General features: G+C 37.8%; 1 protein-coding gene across 5 annotated transcripts in view; it reads right to left on the bottom strand.

The window, feature by feature from the left end:
* The window catches only part of LOC145242518 (protocadherin beta-2-like), a 329,075-nt gene that overhangs the window by 84,259 nt on the left and 237,316 nt on the right, over positions 1 to 7,500 (bottom strand). The gene's annotated exons all lie outside the window — the stretch shown is intronic.

Genomic DNA, 7,500 nt, shown 5'->3' with positions numbered 1-7,500 from the left:
GTATATAAACACAACACTTTTTGAGGTTGTTTCAATACTTTCAATATTCCGTAACTATTTGTATAATTTAATATTTGTCCATTTCTTTTTATTTCATAATGTTTACTGGCCCTGTCGGTGGGGCATTAGTGGTGAGGCCCCAGTTTGTGGGCTTTGGGGAGTGTGGAGCCACCCTTTAATTACCGTTGCTCCCAGGTCCACTCTGACCCGGAGTGGTAGTACCTGTTAGGGTCCCAACTATGGGTTAAATAGAAACCGACGTGAAAACAACAAATATATTCTATTAAAAAAATTTTTCTTCAAAATCTTTGGATTCGGCATTAAATAACCCGAAAAGGGTTGATATGCCGTAAAACAAAAACAACCAACCAACCAACCAACCAAAATCATAATGTTTACAGTTCGCTAAAAATTTAAATATTGCTTTTTCTCCCTTTTTGTTTCCAGTGGCCTCCACGTGAATAAACGTATTCTGATTGTATATGCGATTTAGATTTCGCTGACTTTTTGTTGCATTCTTTATTGATAACGTTTTTAGCATAATAGTATAAAAAGACAAGAGTCTCATTCTTACATTTACAACAATTTTATAATGATCTTTGTTAGAATGAGGGTAGAAGAAGGTTAGCCGTAGAAAGAGCGTTTGTGATTTGACGAAGACAAAATATTAGGTAGACCTGTTGTAAAGGAAAAAGTTTATGTGAGTATGTTGAAGTTAAATCCGTAGCCATGACGGATTATTTGTCTCGTCTTTAGTCGACCCTGGGCCAAAGGCTCGGGTTGCTTCATGGAGTTTGAGCTCCGTAAAGACTAGCTAGTCTCGAGAGCCGGAACGGAAGAGAGAGAGAGAGAGAGACAGACAGAGAGAGAGACAGAGAGAGAGAGAGAGAGAGAGAAAGAGAGAGAGAGAGAGAGAGAAGAGCTGCCGCGATTCAACCTTTGTACGAACTTCATCACGTGCTCAACTCGCCCGAAAGATGACATCTGATTGGTCAAACCCGAAGAGAAGCTGACACCAACCAGCACAGAGTTTATAACCAGATATATTCAAAATCTCTGATACATAAGTGCTACTCTGAATTAGGGGTCAGATTCATAGTGAGAAATGATTCAGTTGGATTTTTGTTCATATTACATTTAAATTTCTGCATGTTGGTACAATCAAGAAAACAGGGAGCATAGAGAGAAATCCTAATGAAAGCAGTTTGAGGAAATAAGCCACTAGAGTAGAAATCTTTTAAGAATCTGAGAATCTTTACAATGAAGGAGTGATATTTTGCAAACTGTCGTAATGGTCGGAACATTTTACGCTGAACGACTTGTAAAATCAGCGCATGGTTATAACATTGCACCTATTTACAATGCCTCCCCACGGGACAGAGTTAGACACCAGCGTCGTTTTTTAACGTGGAGAAAAGGTACAAAAATAAAAATTGTCTCAGTCGTGAAGGACTGCTCCTCCACCGAAAGAGAACAAGAAATGGAAGTGTAGCATCTGAAGAACAGATACTACACTTTGATCTTGACCAAAAGGCTGTATTTATTTGCTCCCCCACCGAGCATATTAGGCACAAGGCTGATTTTTAATGTGAGGAGTGAAGGGGAAATGGGGACCAACTGCCCGGGGAGTAGGGAAGCTGGATGGTGACAATTGGTATGAAGGGTTGCCCCTACATTGCTCAAGGTCTTATATGTGGGGGAAACCCCACATATGGTCTTTGCTAGCAGTATCTGCCGGAACAGATGGTATTTATTTGCTCCCCCACCGAGAAAATTAGGCACAAGGCCGATTTTTAATGTGAGGAGTGAAGGGAGGGGGAAGGGAAAAAGGGGACCAGCTCCCGAGAGGTGGGAAATGGGAGCTGGTTAATGGTCAGGCATGTGGGGTTGCCCCCACATCTGGTCTTTGCTAGTCATAGCTAGTCATAGCTTGCAGCATCTGCCGGAACAGATGGTATTTATTTGCTCCCCCACCGAGCAAATTAGGCACAAGGCCAATTTTTAATGTGAGGAGTGAAGGGGAAATGGGGACCAACTCCCCGGGGAGTAGGGGAGCTGGATAGTGACAATTGGTATGAAGGGTTACCCCTACATTGACCAAGGTCTTATATGTGGGGTCGCCCCCACATATGATCTTTGCTTGCAGTATCTGCCGGAACAGATGGTATTTATTTGCTCCCCCACCGAGCAAATTAGGCACAAGGCCAATTTTTAATGTGAGGAGTGAAGGGAGGGGGAAGGGAAAAAGGAGACCAGCTCCCGAGAGGTGGGAAATGGGAGCTGGTTAAAGGTCAGGTATGTGAGGTTGCCCCCACATACCTGGTCTTTGCTTGCAGTATCTGCCGGAACAGATCAAAAGTCCGAGTAGGACAAACGACTGAGTTTTGTAAACAGTGTGACCTATTAGATTAAATACTCTGGTTTTAACCCTGTCTAAGAAGGAGAAACTAGTGGTTGACGCATTTAGAAAAGGACGACGGAGTCCATTTTAAATTCAGAACAACCTTATTGATGTTATTGGTTAGTATGTGTGGGGAAAAGGAGAGGATTAGTCGTGGAAATAATTTATCTGTATAGACGTAGATAAAGGATTAAAGACAGTTCCGTATGAAGATAGCTATCCTGGATTATTTATATCCTCATTTTAGTCGAACTCAGGGCCAAAGGCCCGGGTGTGTTCTATTGAGCTCCAAGAGAGTAGTTTGCAGGTTGATTGAGCCATATGGATTGTTGTCAGTTCAAGATCCGAAAAGAAAGCGAGAGAAAATTGCCGTAGATTTAACCTTTACACGCTCAGCTCGCCCGAAGAAAAGTCTTTGATTGGACAAGCCAAAAAGGAAGTTCACTGCTACAAGCAATCAGCAATGATCTTATAAACCAAAGATATCCAAAACCTCAAGCCGCGTGTATACGCTGCTCCTGCTACTCACAGGTTCTTTGAAAGTATTTTTTCATAGATAGAAATAGAAAAATAGATAAATAATAGAAAATAAATTTTTTAATTTCCTAGTTATCTCAATGTTTTTGCAAGATATCATGATACACCAACCATCTTTATATGCAGATAAAATGTATTTTCTCATTTTTTTTAAAACTGTTTTTTCATCGCTATTTTAAATCATTTAATATTTTCTTTTTACTTCGTAATTTCTTTCTTTTATAATGCCACATTGTCTATTTACTCTTCTTTAATGTTATCTTAATTATTGTCTTTTATTTAATTTACTTTCAAATGTATACGTTTTTCTGATTCTGTTTCATAGAATATACTTGTATATTCTCATCCGATAAGCTTTAATTAAGAACATACCCCAGAAAATAAACGCGAACATGCTTTTTTTTGGTTTAATTTTAAGAAGAAGCAATTCATGTAAAATTTAGTTGAATTCAACATCATCCTCAGCAGAATCATCATCGTCATCGCTATTATAATAATTATCATCATCATAGTCATCTTTATCGTCATAATTATCATCATAATCATCATCATCATCATCATCGTCATCATCATTGTTATTATCATCATCATCGTCAGCACCATCGTCAGCATCATCGTCAGCATCATCATCATCATCATTGTAATTTTAATCGTACTCGTCATCATCTTCATTATTATCATCATCGTCATCATCATCGTCATTATCATCATCATTATCGTCATCATCATCATCTTTATCGTCATCATCATTATCATCATCATCATCATCATCATCATCCTCAGTATTCTCCTCCTCCTCCTCATCGTTATCATCGTCATCATCACCGTCATCATCATCATTATCATCATCATCATCATTATCATCGTCATCATCATCGTCATTATCATCATTATCGTCATCATCATCATCATCTTTATCGTCATCATTATTATCATCATTATCATCATCATTGTCATCATCATCCTCAGTATTCTCCTCCTCCTCCTCCTCATCATCATCATCGTCATCATCACCGTCATCATCATCATCATCAGTTAAATGTATGTTTTACATGATGCCACGTGTTGGACGTCTTTCAGAAATCAGTTTTCAAGTCAACTAATCTCTGGCCACGTCTTTATTCATCCCACTTTCTCTAAAATATATCCTGGACCTACTCCAACCACTCCTACCTCTTGCTATCACAGCAGCACCAACTGCTAAATAGAAAATCCTAGGCTGTATAAAAAGAGAAATGGCCAAAATTCATCGATACAAGATTCGTTGTAAAAATATATCCTGCTATTTTTTTACTCAAAGACAAGAATGGTACAATTAAAAAGAGCAACCAGAATTTATTTTTCTGCAAAGTTACCACCATTCACGATGCAGCGATAGGTCGATGGCTATGCATGGGCGCCCGGAGATGATTGTCAGATGATGATGATGATGATGAGTGTGATGATAACGATGACGATGACTATGATGCTGCTGATGACGATGTTGATTTCAACTAATATGAAAGTGCTTCCGAAAGTAAAGCCTCCTATTTCTTTCAATCAAAAAGAGTAAGGGTTACGAAGACGGGAGTACGAGCGACCTTTGGCATCTAGAATGTTTTTTTTTCTACATAGTCACCACCATTCTCAATTACCATGAATTCAATGACGCATTTCTACTTCTCGAGCACATCTATGACAGAGATAAATTACTCAGGATCTCACACCGTCAATATCTACAAGATAGAGAAAACTTTCAGGTGATAAATGCATAAGTTCAGTCATCATAACAATGCATTTGCAATGTATTCTGGTTCATTTGGACAGAAAAAATAGGAGACATTACTTTTGGAACATCTCTAGCATTATATTTCTGAATTTGCTGATACTCGATTTCGACAGAAAGATTCTCGTGTTTAACAAGATACACCTAAAGAAGGTGAGAGGTTATATCAACTGAAACGTTTTGAAAATAGCATCCAAGATAAGAACAGTAATTCGAATATTACAAATATTACAAAAATTCAATTATTAAAGCAGTGATGATCATCCTAATTTATATTTTTGTCAGGTTTTTGTTCCTCTGAATATTTCTGATGTCAAAACCTCTGGTTTAGCCTTGCCTCTGAAGATGTTTAAAGTCCAATCCCTATTTTTGGCAGTAAATCTCTTTTTTATGCCTGTCTAAAAATGAATCCGTTTTTGACCCGATCGAAACGGATGTCAAGCAAATTGCGACAATCCATTTCGTTTGCAATGGAACAACGGATGCAAAAAAAATACAGACAAAATAAAAAAAAAGAAAAAAAATGCGCATAATTCTTGGAAAAATATGCTTGGTTCGTCTATGGTCAAAACGAGCTGCCCCCACTCTCCCCGGGTGAAAGGGATTTCAATCATCATTTACCATTCTTCTAAAAGAATAAATGTGGAATATTTTTACAGTTTTAAACAGTGCCATTAATTTATTTAATTGGATCCGCCTTTTCCAAATATGTTATTTGATTTATTTTATCGTTATACTTGTATATATATATATATATATATATATATATATATATATATATATATATATATATATATGTTTTATTTCTTGCGTTTGTTTATCTAAGAGTTTTTTTCATATGCTAACTTATGAAGTCGAGAGTGGCTTTGTACTGCGCTCAAATCTCCTGACCAGCTGTAATTATAACTTTTCACACTGATGATTGTATAAGCATGAGAGATTAGTGTCTGTAGATATAAAAATAACTGTTAATATTTATTTGAATATCTAATATATAAAAGACTATATGTCTGTCTGTTTGTCTCCGTATTTTCAAACTCTATCTCCTCCGAAACTAATATATATATATAATTACTTCATTCAATCACAGATATTAATATACGAAGATATAATTTTATGTGTAAATTTTTCAGTATTTACTTCAACAGTGCGCAGTACATAGGTAGAGCTAAGTAGTAAGTTATGAAAATGTGTATGGCAATTAAGCTACATAGGATAGTTCGCGCTTCATTCTAGTGATAATTCGTCAGGCTTGCGAATTCTCACGAGAATGAGCGCAGAATATTCTGTGTAGCTTAATTGCCATATATATTTTCATAAATTATATATATATATATATATATATATATATTCAAGGAAATTTTGAAATAATTTCAGATTACAGACTGTATTATACGTTAACATTGGTATCAATAATTATACGACATTTTCTTTAGATCAAGTTTGTGGGAATGTTACCATTTGCAATGGATTTTGCCCTATCACATTTGTTGGAATACGTCATATGATGATTGCAGCATCCTTCCAGATGATCGCCGTCACATTGAGTTCTCCCCATCTCATCGTCCATGCCATCTCAGATGACTCTTCACTCACGCCGCAGAATTGCACATCTTGAAGCACATATGATATACAAATTGAGCAATTTCCGCTGAGTTAACTTCCTCTGGAGGTTGAAGCGTATTCCTATGAACAATCATATGTCTTCTCAATCAAGCAGTAGACTTGCAAACCTTTCTGTGGATCATGAAATAGGAGGCTTTACATTCAGAAGCACTTTCATATTAGTTGAAATCAACATCGTCATCAGCAGCATCATAGTCATCATCATCGTTATCATCACACTCATCATCATCATCATCATTATCATCATCATTGTCATCATCATCCTCAGTATTCTCCTCCTCCTCCTCCTCCTCCTCCTCATCATCATCATCATCATCGTCATCATCACCGATTTTGATTTGAACTAATAGACACTGAGTTTACCTGAACAGGAGTTTTTTGTGACTTAAGATGGTTGACGTAGTCAACTTTTGTCAGAAACACTCGTTCAAAAGTGTCGGATTTTCAGCTGTGTGTGTCATAATTAAACCATTGTGAAGCTCTCGCTTCAGATTGCTGTTGGCCTGTATTCTTTTCTCTAGAGCATCACAACTTTCACATACAAACTTCCGCCTCTTCGGCCTCGGCAGAGTAAGTTCTTCCCACGTGTCGATATTGATTTGCAGGACTTTCAAACTGTCCTTGTACAATCCCTGAACCTCTTCCTAGACATATATTGAGGACGCTTGCCATTTTCCGGCTCCCCCAGTGTTTCAGCAGAATCTTTTATTCGAACCACGTGGCCCACCCAACGCATGTGAGATTTGATTACAAGAGTCTCAATACTAGAGCAACATGCTCACAAGGACCTCATGTCAGGTACTTGTGCTTGCCACTTGATGTTTAAGATACGCCTAAAGCAATTTTTGGCGAAATCGTTCAAACCATTTAATGTGCCTTTGATGCAATGTCCATGTCCAAGATGAATACAACATCGTGGTTAGCACACAGGTCTTGTAAACGCAGATCCTTGTCCTATCCGTGATGCCACGGTCAGACCACATACTATTCTCTAACTTTCCTAAAGCTATAGCGGCCTTCTGAATTCGTCTATGGATCTCAGTGTCAAAAGAGTGATCCCTTGACAGAGAACTACCAAGATAGACAAACGAATCGACTACCCCTAGCCTAGCTCCACAAACCATGATGTTCGGCTCATCGTACACATAAAAAAGGCTTCCTTCAGTCTTAG

The sequence above is a fragment of the Euprymna scolopes genome, chromosome 21 (assembly GCF_053919585.1).
Source record: "Euprymna scolopes isolate OS-2025 chromosome 21, ASM5391958v1, whole genome shotgun sequence".
Taxonomy (NCBI): domain Eukaryota; kingdom Metazoa; phylum Mollusca; class Cephalopoda; order Sepiida; family Sepiolidae; genus Euprymna; species Euprymna scolopes.
Note: the sequence above shows the minus strand (reverse complement) of the source record. Positions and strands in the feature narration are given on the sequence as shown.